Source organism: Pteronotus mesoamericanus, unplaced genomic scaffold, assembly GCF_021234165.1.
Source record: "Pteronotus mesoamericanus isolate MK-2021 breed Mesoamerican mustached bat unplaced genomic scaffold, CSHL_Meso_final contig_41, whole genome shotgun sequence".
Classification (NCBI taxonomy): domain Eukaryota; kingdom Metazoa; phylum Chordata; class Mammalia; order Chiroptera; family Mormoopidae; genus Pteronotus; species Pteronotus mesoamericanus.
In genome coordinates this window covers 421,725-436,859 of record NW_026555152.1, presented here as the reverse complement: position 1 = coordinate 436,859, position 15,135 = coordinate 421,725, and the positions used below count along the sequence as shown (strand labels likewise).

Genomic DNA, 15,135 nt, shown 5'->3' with positions numbered 1-15,135 from the left:
TATCAAGTATTGGCAATTCGGAAAGGAACTGGGTATTCATAGAAAGTTTTTCTTCATCTTAAAGCAGTCCCTTTAGCATATTTCTCAGTGTTGGTTTGGTGGAGGTGTAATCTTTTAGCCTTCTTTTGTCTGGGAAACTCCTTATTTCGCCTTCCATTTAAATTGAAAGCCCTGCTGGGTAGAGCAGCCTTGGTTGCAGGCCTTTGCTTTTCATGACTCGGAATATTTCTTGTCATGCCCTTCTGGTGTGTAGTTTTTCTATTGAGAAGTCAGATGCTACCCGTATTGGGTCTCCCTTATAGGTTACTACCTCTTTCTCCCTTGCTTGCTTTAGGATTCTCTGTTTGTTTGTGATACTCGTCCTTTTAATGATGATGTGTCTTGGAGTTCCTCTTGAATGGGACCTTCCGTGCTTCCTGGACTTGTGTGACTTTTTCTCTCTTCCAGTTAGGGACGTTTTCCATCATTCTTTTTTAAACAGGTTCTCTATCCCTTCCTCATCCTCTTCTTCTTCTGGTATCCCTCTTATACAGATATTACTACGTTTCAGGTTGTCCTGCATGTCCCTCAATGCCTCTTCATTCTTTTTGAGTCTTTTTTCATTTTCTTGCTCTTTCTCGGAGCTTTTTTCTACCTTGTCCTCCAGCTTGCTGATTCGGTCCTCAGCTTCATCGAGCCTGCTTTTGATTCCTTCCACTGTGTTCTTCAATTCAGACATTGTATTCTTCATTTCCTCTTGTCTCTTATGGATAGTTTCTATGTCCTTCTTCATGCTGATATTGTTTGCAGTAAGTTCCTTGTAGTTTCCCTGTAGTTTTTGGTAATTTTCTCTGACCTCACTGAGCTCATTGAGCTTCCTTAGAACCGTTGTTTGGAACTCAATATCTGACAGATTACTTGCCTCTTTTTCTTTTAGTTCTCTTTCTGGGGATTTTTCCTTTCCCTTCAACTGGGGGATGTCTTCCTATTATTTGTGAGACTCTTCTCTCTTGCTTCTGATTCCTAAGTTGATCTGTCTTGATTTCCTGACTTTGTGGTGTGAACTTCTATGGTTGGAGACCGCTGTTTTTACTTTCTGGATCTGCCTCTGATGATGTCAGATGTTGACCCCATCTGACCTTAGGCAGTCTGTTCTCGACTTCCAGTAATTTACTGTTTGTGGCTGTCTCCTTCAGCTGTTAATCTATTCACTCTGCACTCAGCAGGCCACCTTAGACAGTTCAGGGAGGGGCGGAGTCCCTCCTGGGGGAGGGGTTATTGGGTCCTCTGATGCTGGTGCATATGGGGGAGGAGTCAGCACTGGGATCCCACCGACTAATCTCTCCATTCTTTCCCCAAAGCCTCCGTCCCCATTATTTCCTCTAGTGTCACCAGACCTCTCTCTGTCCCCTTTAGCCAGGGATCTACTGTCTGTGGCTGCCATTCTGCACTCAGCAGGCAGCTTAGACAGCACAGGGTGGGATGGGTCCCTACCTGGGGGTGGGGCTATTGAGTCCTTTGGGACTGCTGCCACTCAGGAATTTGTTCTCTGCCTGAGCAAGATGGCCGCTGCTACATGGTGGGAGAGTCAGCACTGAGATCCCACCGTCTACTCTCTCAGTTCTCTCCCTAAAGCCTCCTTCCCCAGTCTCTCCTCAGGCGTCTCTAGCCCACTCTGCCCCCGACACTGCCGGAGACCAGGGTAAGTGGCTGCAGATAAAAATTTTTGCGTTGGCCCTTTAAACAGTTCTTTGCGTCCTCAGCCACCTTTCTCTGGCAGAGAGCTACCCTGTTGCTTTTCGCAGCTGGCTGTTATCTGTACTTTTTGGGCTCTCATTTTGTAGGCTAGAGATTCTCGGTTTTGGTTTAGACCCTGCTCTTCTCAGGGGGAGCCAACTGACCGTTTCAATATTCTTCTGGTGCTGCTGCTCGTGGGCACCCCATCCGCCTTCTCAGGTCTGTACCCCACTCCTTACCAGTTAGATTGTACTAAAGCCGTTCTTCTGTCTCCGAGGTTACGAGGCTCCTCTCTCGCTCTTGTCAATTGTTTGTTCCAGGTGATTTCTCCCCAATTTAGTTGTAATTCCAGATTGGTCCTGAGAGGAGGCCAGTGTGATTTCCACTCACTCCTCTGCCATCTTGATTCCTCTGAGATCTCATGCTTCTTGAATCGAGGGTTTACATCTTTTATGAGTTATGGAAATTTCTGAGCCATTAAATATTAAAATATTACCGTTCCTTCATTTTTCCACTTTTCTGATACTCCTCTTAGATCAGACCTTCCCATGCTATATTGCATATCATTTTATTCTTGTTATCATTTTTACTTATTTGTCTCTCACTGTTGCATTCTGAGTGAGTTCCACAGGTCTGTATTTAGTTCATGAATGCTCTCTTGGGTTATGCCTAGTCTGTTGTTTAACCTACCCATTGAGAATTATAGTTCTGGTGACTATATTTTTCAAGTCTAAAAATCCTGTTTGGCCTATTATGTAGGGTTTTTTAAAGATTCATTTTGTTCCTTTCTTAAGTATACAGTTTCTATGTTATGTCTTTGATCACCTTGAATGTACTTTTGCATGTGTGTCCTCTTTTGGATTAGCCTAGAATTATTCCTCTCTGGGTCCAAATATTATTAATTTCTTGGCTTTAAAGTTTTGTGCCTAGAAGATGACATAAGTAGAACTCCAACTCATAAAAGACTTGAGACAGTGGTTTCAAATTCTTGGGAACAATCTGTTGTTGTTTTTACTTAGAACCCAAGCAAGGACCATTGGAATATCTTTTTGTTTTCCTAGATTTTCCCTCGTTCATTTTTTCATCATTTAGGACCAGACTTTATGTAGTTGTTTTATTTCCAATGTCCCATCTCTCAGGGTCCACAGCTGTGCTTCCTGTTCTCAGTGGACAACAAAAAAAGGCTCAAGGATAAAGAGACCAATCGTCCTACTCCTCCACAGACACTGCATCAGCTCATACCAAACTGCTTTCTATTTCCCTCTTCATTTCTTCTGAACTCATTTCTGCACTTAAAGAAAATCATATATTCCATTCAACATTTCCATGTGGTTATAGCATGTGAGATTTTTGACATATTTCAGTCCATTATCCTGCCAAAGTCCTCTGGGCAATTCTTGTATTGCTTCTCATGTAGCTAAGGCCATGATGGGTCTTTGCACTGTGAGGCTTATGTGCAAGCAGAAGTTCCCATGACAAGGTAGAGCATCCCCAAAATAAATAAAAGGAGTAATAAGGATATTGTCACCAATTCTTCCTCTTCTGATCCTGTCATATAAATCTTGCCTAAATACAACAGCGTTCTCTTCATCCCTCATTCAAAACCTTCATTTCACTTCTTTCACACCTTGATTTGGCTGCAACCTATCTTACTTCCCTTGTGCACCTTAACGAACCCCAGTTTGAATTCTGCAGTTTCAAGGGAAGCTGAATCATGTGTTGGGCCATGGGAGTCAACTGGATCTACTGTCTGTCAGCATAAAATGTCAACAGAAGAAGAAATTCTAACTTGCCTAAGACTTAGAAAACAAGTAATTTATTCTCTACATTGATTGATAATTGGAAGACAGCAAAGATCTACATAATTTCAAAAGAAGGAAACACACCCAACTTCTTGTCCTTCAACAAAGCCTATGACTGAGCAAGAGGGCATTTGCTCACCTTCTTCTAAAGTTCTGGATTTAGGAACCATTTTATGATGAGAGGTGACATGAAAATCAAGAATTTTTTTAGAGGGATTGCTTGAGCCTTGATAGCCCTTGCTCACAAAATGGTTCGTGGAAAAGACCACAGGCATGTTATCTCAGTAAGGATCCTGGGTTGAGCTTGGAGCCCAAGTGTTCCATGATAAACACATACTCATAAAGATGCTAACTGTGTTGTGCTGAAATAGATACGACAATATAACATGATCTAGCTGGTTTGCTAACATAAAAGAAACAATTAAGAGAATTTCTGTTTTAATGTGAGACTAAAAGTAAACCAGAAGTAACATGAAATATTTTCTTGGTGTGCCAGTCTTTAAATTAGAGTCCAGGATGCCAGTCTCTCTTGTACCACATGCCAAGAAACCATAATAGGATATGTCATGCCTTAAGACCAGGCCTGTACAAACATCAGTCATGGTCAGCTGGCACCAACATTGAAAGTCCAACAATTAGCTAATAATAACATTACTGCATGCTTATGTTGTTCTAGATTCAGGCAGTAACATCTGTTGACAAATCTTTATTCCTTGCCTCTGTATCTTAGGATTCCAGCTTCTCTTGGTTGCTGATGTCACTGGGCTGGCATCAGGACAACTCTAACTACCCCTGAATTTGAGTAGGACACTCTGCTATAATAATGACACTCCTGACCCACCACCAGCAAACTATATATGATGGGTTGTTCTAGTGATTTTAATGAATTCGATTGTGACTCTGAGTAAGCAAAGCCTTTAATTAGTGAAATACACCCTCACTCCAGTTCCTTCTTACAATTTTAGACCAAGTCTGATAAGAGGTAGCAGGCTAAGATTACAATATAGTCTATTTGTAGTTATAAAGGAGTTTTTTTTTCCACCAGTAACCGGTATAGAGATGGAACATTCAGCCATAGTTTTATGTTCTACCTCTTCACATACCTGAATTATCTGAAGACTTCTAAATAGCAGAAAAATATAAGCTCCTTTAATCAGGAAACTTTTAATATTTAAAGAATTTGTGAATTAAGAAATTCTCCTGTGATTGGTGCAGCCACTATGGAAAACAATATGGAAAGTCCTCAAAAAAATTAAAAATGAAACTGCCTTATGACCCAGTGATTTCCACTTTTGAGTATTTATTCAAAGAAACCCAAAACACTAATTTGAAAGAATATATGAGTCCCTATGTTCATTGCAACATTATTTACAAGAGCCAAGATATGGAAGCAACCCAAGTGCCCAGCAGTAGATGAGTGGATAAAAAAGTTGTCACATAGACCTTTATATATGCTGCCTGCAAGAGACCCACCTCAAAAAAAAAAAAAAAAAAAAAAAAAAAAAAGATACACACATAGTGAAAGTAAAAGGATGGAAAAGGACATAAAATGTAAATGGAAATGAAAAAAAAATCCAGGGTAGCAATACATATATGCAACAAAATAGACTTTAAAATGAAACAAAGGCTATATTTAAAAATAACAAAGAAATACACTACATAATGACAAAGGGATCAATCCAACAAGAGTATATAACCTTTTGAACACCTATGCATCCAACATAGGAGTACCTAAGTACAGAAAGCAAACCTTTACAGACAGAAAGATCAAGAATAATGCAGTCATAGTAGGGTATTTTAACACCGCATTGACATGAATGGATAGATATTCCAGACAAAATATCAACAAGTAAACAGCAGACTTAAATGACACAATAGACCAGATGTATGTAATTGATATTTTCAGAGCACCTCACCTCAAAGAAACAGAATATACATTCTTCTCAAGTGCACATGGAACTTCTTCTAGTATAGACTACATGTTAGGACACAAAACAAGTCTCAAGAAATTTAAGATTGAAATAGTATCATGCATCTTCTCTGACTACAATGCTGTGAAACTAGAAATCATATACAAGAAAACTGAAAAACATGCAAACACATGGAGGCTAAATAACTCATTACTACTAGACAATAAATTGGTCAACAATGAGATTAAAGAAAAAAGTCAAAACATACCTTAGGCAGCCCTGACCAGTGTGGCTTAGTTGGAGAGAGCATTGTCCCATAAACCAAAAGGTCATGGGTTTGATTCCCATCTAGGGCACATGCCTAGGTTGCAGGCAAAATAAATCTACAAGAGAAAACCTATGGGACACAGTGAGAGCAGTCCTAAGAGGAAAATTTATAACAATACAAGCTTACCTCAAGAAGCAAGAAGATGTTCAAATAAACAATCTAACTTTATACCTAAAGGAACTAGAAAAAGAACAACAAACAAAGTCCAAAGTGAGTAGAAGGAAGGAAATGATAAAGAATAGAGTGGATGTAGTATTGTAGGGAGGAAGGAGGGCCACTGGAGGTGGAGGAGAGAATAAGGTAGATAAATGGTAATGGAAAAAATATACAATAAAACTAATTTTAAAAAAATAAAAGAAAAGAAAATTTGAAAAAAGATGAAAGCAGAAATGAATGACATAGAAACTAAAAACACAATGCAAAATCAATAAAACCAAGAGCTACTTCTTTGAAAAGATAAACAGGATTGACAGACCTTTAACAAGACTCATCAAGAAAAAAAAGAGAGGACCCAAATAAATAAAATCAGAAATGAAGAAGGAGAAGTAACAACTGACAGCACAGAAATACAAAGGATTGTAGGAAAATATTATGAACAAGTACATGCCAACAAATTAGACAACCTGGAAGAAATGGATAAATTTCTAGAAACATACAATCTTCCAAAACTAAATCAAGAAGAATAAAAATATCTGAATAGAGCAATTTCCACTAATAAAATTGAAGCAGTAATCAAAAGACTCACAGCAAAAAAAAAGACCTGAACCAGATGGCTTCAGAGGTGAATTTTACAAAACATTCTAAGAAGAACTAACAATTATCCTTCTCAAACTATTCCAAAAAATTAAAGAAGGGAGAAGACTCCCATGCTCATTTCACAAGGCCAGAATTATCCTAATTCCAAAACCAGATAAAGACACTACCAAGAAAGAAAATTTTAGGCCAATAGCCCTGATGTACATAGATGCTAAAATCCTTAACAAAGTGTTAGCAAACTGAATTCAGCATCATGATCAAGTTGGATTTATGCCTGGGATGCAACGTTGTTACAATATCTGCAAATCAATTAATGTGATAAACTGCATACCAAACAAAACAAAAGTATGAAGTATAAATATCACATGATCATATCAATAGACTCAGAAGGGCATTTGATTAAATTCAGCACCCATTTATGATAACAACTCTCAGCCAAATGGTAATAAAGGGAACATACACCAACAAGATAAAGACCATATGCCAAACCCACAGCTAATATCATAGTAAATGGGGAGAAACTCAAAGCATTTTCCTTAAGATCAGAAACAAGACAGGAATGTCTGCTTTCACCATACTTGCTCAACATAGTGCTGGAAGTCTTAGTCACAGCAATCAGAAAAGAAGAGGAAATAAAAGGCATCCAAATTGGAGAGGAAGAAGTAAAACTGCTATTATTTGTAGATGACGTGATACTGTATATAAAGAATCTTAAAGACTACACCAAAAAACTGCAAGAACTGATAAATGAATTCAGTAAAGTAGCAGACTAAAAATTAATATTCAGAAATCATATGCATTATTATATATCAATAATGAACTAGCAAAAAGGGAAACGAAGAAAACAACTCCATTTACAGTTGCACCAAAAAGAAAAAAACCAACCTAGGAATAAATTTAACCAAGGATGTGAAAGACATATACCCGGAAAACTATAAGACACTGAAGAAAGAAACTGAAGAAGATACAAACAAATTCATGGACTCATATTCAGTGTTCATGGATAGGAAAAATTAACATCATGAAAATGTCCATACTACCCAAAGCTATCTGCAGATTTAGTGCAACCCCTGTCAAAATACCAACAGTGTACTTTGCAGAACTAGAACAAATATTCCAAAAATTTACTTACACGTGCACATGTGTGCACTCACATACGCACACACACATACACAACAGATAGCCTCAGTAGTATTGACAAAGAAGAACAAAGTTGAGGTATCACCCTACTTGATATCAAACTATACTACAAGGTCATAGTAATCTAACAGCATAGAACTGGCATAATAACAGACACAAAGATCAACAAAACAGAATAGAGAACCCAGAAATCAACCCACATCTATATGATCAATTAATTTTACAAAGGAGGGAAGAACATGCATGGGATAAAGACAGTCTATTCAATAAATGATGCTGATAAAATTCGGGACAGATGTATCTACTTGCAAAAAAAAGGAAAAAAAGAAAATGAGACTGCCTCCTTGCACCATATACTTGAATAAGCTCAAAATAGATTAAAGATTTAAGTGTAAGACTTGAAACCATAAAAATCCTAAAAGAAAACGTAGGGAGTAAAATCTCTGACATATCTTTTAACAATATTTTTTCCTGCTATATCTCCTTAGGGCAGGGGAAACAAAAGAAAAAATAACAAATGGGACTACATCAAAGAGTTTGGGCACAGCAAAGGAACTATCAAAAAACTGAAGTCACAACCTATTAAATGAGAGAACATAGTCACCAATGATACATCTGATAAGAGGTTAATATCCAAAATTTTAAAGAACTCATAGTACTCAACACCAAAAAAAACAAACAATCCAATAAAAAAAATGGGCAGACCTGAACAGACATTTCTCCAAAGACATACAGATGGCCCATAGACATATGTAAAGATGTTCGATGTCAATGTTTAGTGTCACTAATCATCACAGAAGTGCAAATCAAAACCACAATGAGATACCACCTCACACCTGTCAGAATGGCTATCATCAATAATTCCACAAATGACAAGTGCTAGTGAACATGTGGAGAAAGGGGAACCCTTGTTCACTGTTGGTGAGAATGCAGTAGTACATATATACAATGGAATATTACTCAGCCATAAAAAGAATGAAATCTTACCATTTGCAACAGTATGGATGAACCTAGAGGGTATTGTGCTTGGTGAAATAAGTCAGTTAGATAAAGACAGATACCATATGATTTCACCTAAATGTGGAATCCAAAGAACAAAATAAACATACAAAATTGAAACAGACTCAGAGACACAGAACCTGGAATGGTGGTTGCAAGAGGGAAAGAAATTTGGGGGACTGGGTGAAAGAGGTGAAAGGATTGAAAAGTACAGATTGTTAGTTACAGAACAGTCACGGGTATGTAAAGTATAGCATAGGGAATATAGTCAATAACACTGCAGTAACTATGCATGGGTACTGGAAATATCAGGGGAACACTTTGTAAAGTATATGATAGTCTAATCACTATGCTGTAAACTTGAAATGAATAGAAAATAATACTGAAAGTTAATCATAATTGAAAAATTTAGAATATGAAAAAAAAGAAATCTGTTGCACTAATTGAAGAAGTACATCCTCTAATTAAGTTTGGATCTTTATATGGTGGCTCTTCATAAACTTACTATAATTAGTCATGTTCACACCTATTAACTTCAACCATGTGGTATTTTATAACATTTCATCATGCCCAATTTGCAATTTGGTGGTTTTCCACACTGCCATATAAGTCCCTCTTCCAATACTAATCAAATGTTGATGAAGGATGTGTAAGTGGTAGAAATGCCAGCTTAAATGGCTCTCTGCACTGTGGATTCAGGGAGCTTCCAGAAGGACAACCAACTAGTGTTCTTTGACAAACTCCTCTAGCTTCAACAACCCCAATAAGGGAAATAGAAAGAGGATAAAAATAATTCATAGATTAGTTCCCCATCAAGTGTAGTTAATAGAAGCAAAGTAAGGCTGTCCTAAAGGGAAACTAAGAAACAGTTATGGTCAAATAAGGAATATTTATATTACACTTGACAAAATGTTGGCTTAGGTCAGAAATTATACATAAATGACTTTTAAAATATTTTGCCATGTATAATTTGCAATTTTTTTCACAAATTTTTGAGGGAAAAATAAAGATGTGCATAATACATGGGTAGTACCTGAAATACCTTGTATCTGTTTTTGTGTTTTGTAATTATTTCTTACATAACATTTCTTGTACCACAATATGTTCAAAAATAAATGCTAAAATTTCTCTATAATACCAAAAAACAAGTATCTAAATATAAATAAATAAGTGAATTAAAAAATTAAAAGATGTTTTTGCTGAAAGTTTGGGCCAAACATGTGGGTGTGCATTATACATGAGAGTGCATTGTACAAGGCAAAATACAGTAGCTATTTCTTAATAAAGCAACTCAGCCTGGCACCCCTTACTTAATCTTATAGACATTCATCAGAAATTTGAATCTCACCCCAACCCAGAAACAAAATACAGTATTTGTAGCTAAACCCAGAGATAATTGTTCAAAAGTGTCATTTTGCTGCTAAATAAGGCAATCTTCCTGAAGAGCTCACAAATTCACTTTTTTCTGAACACTGTTTAATCTGAAATGTGTTTTCCTTATTATTAATATTCTTAGAATCATATAGATGAGGAGCATTTCTTCTGTGGCTGTTATATGGGACTTTTTCAGCTGTGAAATTAAATTTAATGCACCATGATAGTGAACATTTGAACCTTATAGCAAATAAACCATGTGAAAAGTATCATGAAGTAATAAAAAAAGAACCAAAGGACTCTCTATTCCTTCTCTATACACTTCAGTTTATCCATGGGTAAGGCCATCATTTTTATGTCCAGTGACTTTGGAGAAGATCATCAAAGTTTTTTCTTTTTGAGAATCAAGACCAGGGGAAGGTTAATCCTCAAGTTATTATTAGTCTAGTTCTTTCTGATTATATGCTTCTTTTTACTATTTATGATGTATCATTTTACTAAAATGATATAGAGATATCATTTAACACAATTAAGAAAGCATTTGAAAATATATCATCACATTTTAAAGTGGCAGAAAAATGCCAATAAAAATACATTCAATATTATGGCATAGAAATAGGCACCTCAATTCATTCCTATGCTCACAATGATTAAATATTGCTGTTTCCACATGAAATTTTGCACTTTGACATTCCTGGAAGTCACTAATACAATCTTAGGCAGCAGCAATCTTCACTATGTAGTATTGTGATAATTTTGAACAGCACAAGTCTTGATTTCTACAGGTTTAGGTAACAATGCTAAGGCATGTTCTATTAGTTTTTTTTTCCCAAAGATTGTATGTATGTATGTATGTATGTATGTATGTATGTATGTATTGGGTAAGAGAGGATAAAAGAGAGGGAGAGAAACATTGCTGTGGGGGAGAATATTGATATGAGAGAGAAACATTGATTGGTTGCTTTTTGTACATGAACCTGCAACCTAGGCATATGTTCTGACTGGGAATTGTACTGGCAACCTTTCGCTTTGTGCGATGACACCCAACCAACTGAGTCACACTTATCAGGGCTTATTAGGTATTTTTGATTGATTGTTAATATATGTCTAATACCCTGCAACCAAATCAATTTTTTAAAATACAGTATTCTATTTGATGGTATTTCCTGATGTCTCTGGGGATTTCTATTTGATTTGTAAGTTGTAGCCACATATGTTGAGGTCAGGTGGGTGGGAATTTTCTAGAAGGAAGGAAATTTCTAACTTCCAAGGGCAAGTGATTATCCTTGAGATTAAACATTATACAAAGAGGAGTAAGACAAACTTTTATAAAAATAACTTCTATTTTTTGCTTAACTATCATTTTACAGGCGACTAATCTTCACATTAATCCTAGAAGGTAGATAATAATAATACTAACATGTCATGTTTATCTGGTGCCAGGCACTGCTCTTAGTACTTGACTGATATTAACTCACCTAATTTTCATAGTATGAGGTAGGTACTCTTAATACCCAACAAGAAAACTGAGATGTAGAGGTTAAACAACTTGTCAAAAGTCATAGTAAGTGGTGGAGCTGGCATACAATGTGGACTATCTCTGGGATCCTTGCTCTTAACCACTATACTCATGGCCTTCTTAATTTTTAGTCAGAGACACTAAACCTGAGCGATTTGATAAAGCTTACTAAGGGTAGTATAGTTAGGGCTAATGCCCCAATTCAAATACTGGTCTGACTGATTCCAAAGTCCAAGCTCTATAATCTACCTGGGAAATGACGCATACATGAATAAGTAAGATGACATTGGGTAGGTATACCAAAGAGCTATTGAAGAGTGAAACTGAACTGTCGCTTCTTGTCAAGGTGATCAGGAAAGTGTGGTAGAATAAATGAACCTTGAGGAACAAGTAGGATTTTTTGGTGAGAGGTGGATGGTTAGGTTTGAGAACGGTAAGTGTCTATGGGTGTGTGTGTGTGATGTGTTAGTGGTGCCAGAAAATAAATCAGAATGTGATTGATTTCAAGTCCTCAAAGATAGCCCTGGGGAATATAAACATTTAAGGAGAAAGACTAGCTTATGTAGGACCCAGAGAAGAGATACCAAAAGAGGTAAGAGAAACATTGGAAGATGGAATGATTCAAGTAACAAGAAATGAGTAAGCATTAGTGCCTCACTGCAGCTGAAATGTCCAAAAGGAAATGATTGACAAATGACCACCAAATTTGTCACTTGGAAAGTCACCAGGGCCTCTAGGGAGACTATTTTATTGGTGACTGAAAAGTTAGATTACAGGTGGTTGAAAAAAGAAAGAAGGGAAGACAGGAAGTATAGACCATTCATTGGAAAACTAAAGATGAGAAAGAAGGTAGAGAAAACAGTAGCCAGAGGTTGACATGTGCTCATGGAAGGCTAAGATACAAAGGTCTAAGCTTGTTGTTAGCTGAGAAGAGCCAGAAGAGAGGAGGAGGTTCATGTCTTGGTAGCTGCTCATAGTTTAAAGAAAAAAAAGTCTATGGGAGCTGCTCTTTTGTTCAATTAAGATGATTAACTTCATAGCCAAATTTAATTGAAGTTTCCTCTTCACTGTTCAAATACTGGATTTGTGCTTGGAATTGTTAGATCTGGCAAAGAAGTAAGCGTCACTGAAATGTGCAAAGCCAGCTACAAATAAGACAGTATTTCTCAAGTATTTTTAGTTTTTTTTTAAAAAGCGCCAAAATAGTCTCCCAAATTTGAGCCCACCTTCTTGTCTGATGCACTGCACCACATCTTACTTTCTAGTGCCTTTAGCTAATTTGAGGTACTTTGTATATCATTATTTTGATCTTAGGACTAATTTCCCCAAGATTTCAGGTGAAAACCAGCATATATCATTTTGGTTAAGGAAATTCATTTTGGTAACTGAATAGACTGCAAAGGGAAAACACAGTTCTGTCCATTTCCATAAGCACCATTCTTCAACAGACCTCCAAGTGTCTTGATAGCATTCATTAGTTCTTGTTAGAAAGCTGGTCAGGACATCAGGGGTGATGTCCATTTTTACTGTGGACAAACTGAGGCAGGCATCAAGGGGGTTCAGTTTTCCACCAGAAGTTCAGCGATCCCAGCAGGTCATCAAAATGACCAGAGTATATTTTCAAGGCATTCAGGACACTGAGTCCCCTCATTTACCCCTCATTTGTGGGGAGTCTTTTAGGGAGGAATGGTCCATATTCAGAACTGTGAGTCCTCTGGTTCACTCCTTAGATCTATTTCCAAAGTTGAGTCCAGGCTGACACAAATGACATATGAAGAGAAAAATCTGTGTCAGACTGGAGATATCTAGAACCCATTTTTCTTTGGTCCAGGCTGAGTTGGCCGCCTACCACTGTGTACTGGCAATCTAGATGAAATGCTTCAGTGGTGTTCCAGGTCTGGCCCAGCTTTTTGTTCTGAAGACACTGGCTGTCACCAGGGGACCACAGGGATGAGCCCGCTTACTCCTCATCTTCCTCCCATTCTGGTGACAAGAGATCCCAATTGTATTAGTTCACTTCTGAAAATTCTATAATCAAAACCACTGTAGTTTCCAGTTTTGAGGAGTTTGGTAGTTTTTATCTCATCCCACCATTAAATTAAAAGGTTTCTTCTAAATTAAATATTAGGAATTAAAGTCATAGTAATAATATTTGGCCCTTTTTTTTAAGAGAGAAGGACAATTAATCTTTATGAATTTTTTCCTACTGTCTGTAATGTAGCTTTCTAGTTACACTTGGAAACATCATGGAAGCTAAAATGAAAGCTTTAAGTAATGTTGGTGGGAGTGCACATCCCCCAGGAAAACATGGAGCTCAGTTTCAGCCCCTAAATATTAGGAAAAGTGACACACATTTTAATCTTATCTAATCCCAATAATAATGGTGTTAGGAATTTTAATGATCATAAAGACTATCAATTATTGAATACTCTGTGCCATTCATTTTTCAGTTCTGTGAGGTAGACTGGTAATATTTATCCTCATTTTACCCAAAACATGACTGAAGCTCAGAGAGACTAAGGCTCATGTATTATAAACAGGGGACATAGGATTCAACTTCAAACTTCTCAGATTCCGCTGTTCCACTAGATCCAACTGTTGTAATAATTCACTAAAATAGCACCCTAAGAAAGGCTCGTGATAAATTTGACAAATTGAATAATCTCACATTAACTCTCATGGCATTGCTGGGTTCCTTGTCTATTGAAATATCTCTGAGGGCAATAATAATTTGGAAATTTTTTAGGTTAGTGAAGCCTTACCTGTGTGGGGCACACTTGGGATTTTTTCTTTTTAGTCCAGTAAAATGTCAGAATTAGAAAGTGATTTATTAAATGAGCCCCTTGTATCCCGCAAATAGAACTCCTTTGATACATATGTAGACTTTCTCTAGACTTGTCTAACTGCCCATGTCCTGTCGTGTGTGGACATCTCTCCTCTTACAGATTACAGAGGACCCAGTGTGAGAAGACTATAAAGTGAAAATGTAGCTAGTATATACTGAAATTATTTGAAGATTGAGATGGAAGTCAATGGCTTTCCTTACAGATTTTAGGTATGTAGGGACACAAAGAGCTTTTAGAGTTTGTATTTTCTTAAGGGAAGGTGGGGGTGGTTGGAACTTCCCAAGGTGTGAGAGGCACAAACAGGAACCTTTCTCTTTTCCTGTGAAAATACTTGACACCCCTGCAGCACTCTTCATGACAGGAGAAAGTGCGACTGTGCCAGCTCAGGACAGCTGTGCTCTTTATCTCACTTCTCTCACAGTAGGCGAGACATTTGCCACCCAGATCCTACTGGTAACTGGGAAGAACTGCAAAGTGGTCCCTTCTGCAATGCCATTAGGAAAATATAAAAGTTGGATAAGTGCTGTTGAAATATGTTTTAAGAACTACCTTATACATTCTTGAAAAGGGAGACATTGTAAGATTGTTGTTGTTAAGCAATGATGACAGAATGATATGTCATATTCTTCTGTTTTTAATTTTTGTTGTTTGGTTTTTGATGGAGAGTTTCAAACATCTAAAGCAGAAAGAGAGCATGATAAATGCTAATTGTCTTCAGTAATTGTCAACCCTAGCCACTTTGTCA

General features: G+C 37.1%; 1 protein-coding gene and 1 pseudogene across 8 annotated transcripts in view; both read left to right on the top strand.

Moving 5' to 3' along the window:
- Nucleotides 1-6,695, top strand: part of LOC129073477 (translation machinery-associated protein 16-like) — a 291,011-nt pseudogene extending 284,316 nt beyond the window's left edge.
- The window catches only part of FRY (FRY microtubule binding protein), a 557,210-nt gene that overhangs the window by 252,460 nt on the left and 289,615 nt on the right, over nt 1-15,135 (top strand). The gene's annotated exons all lie outside the window — the stretch shown is intronic.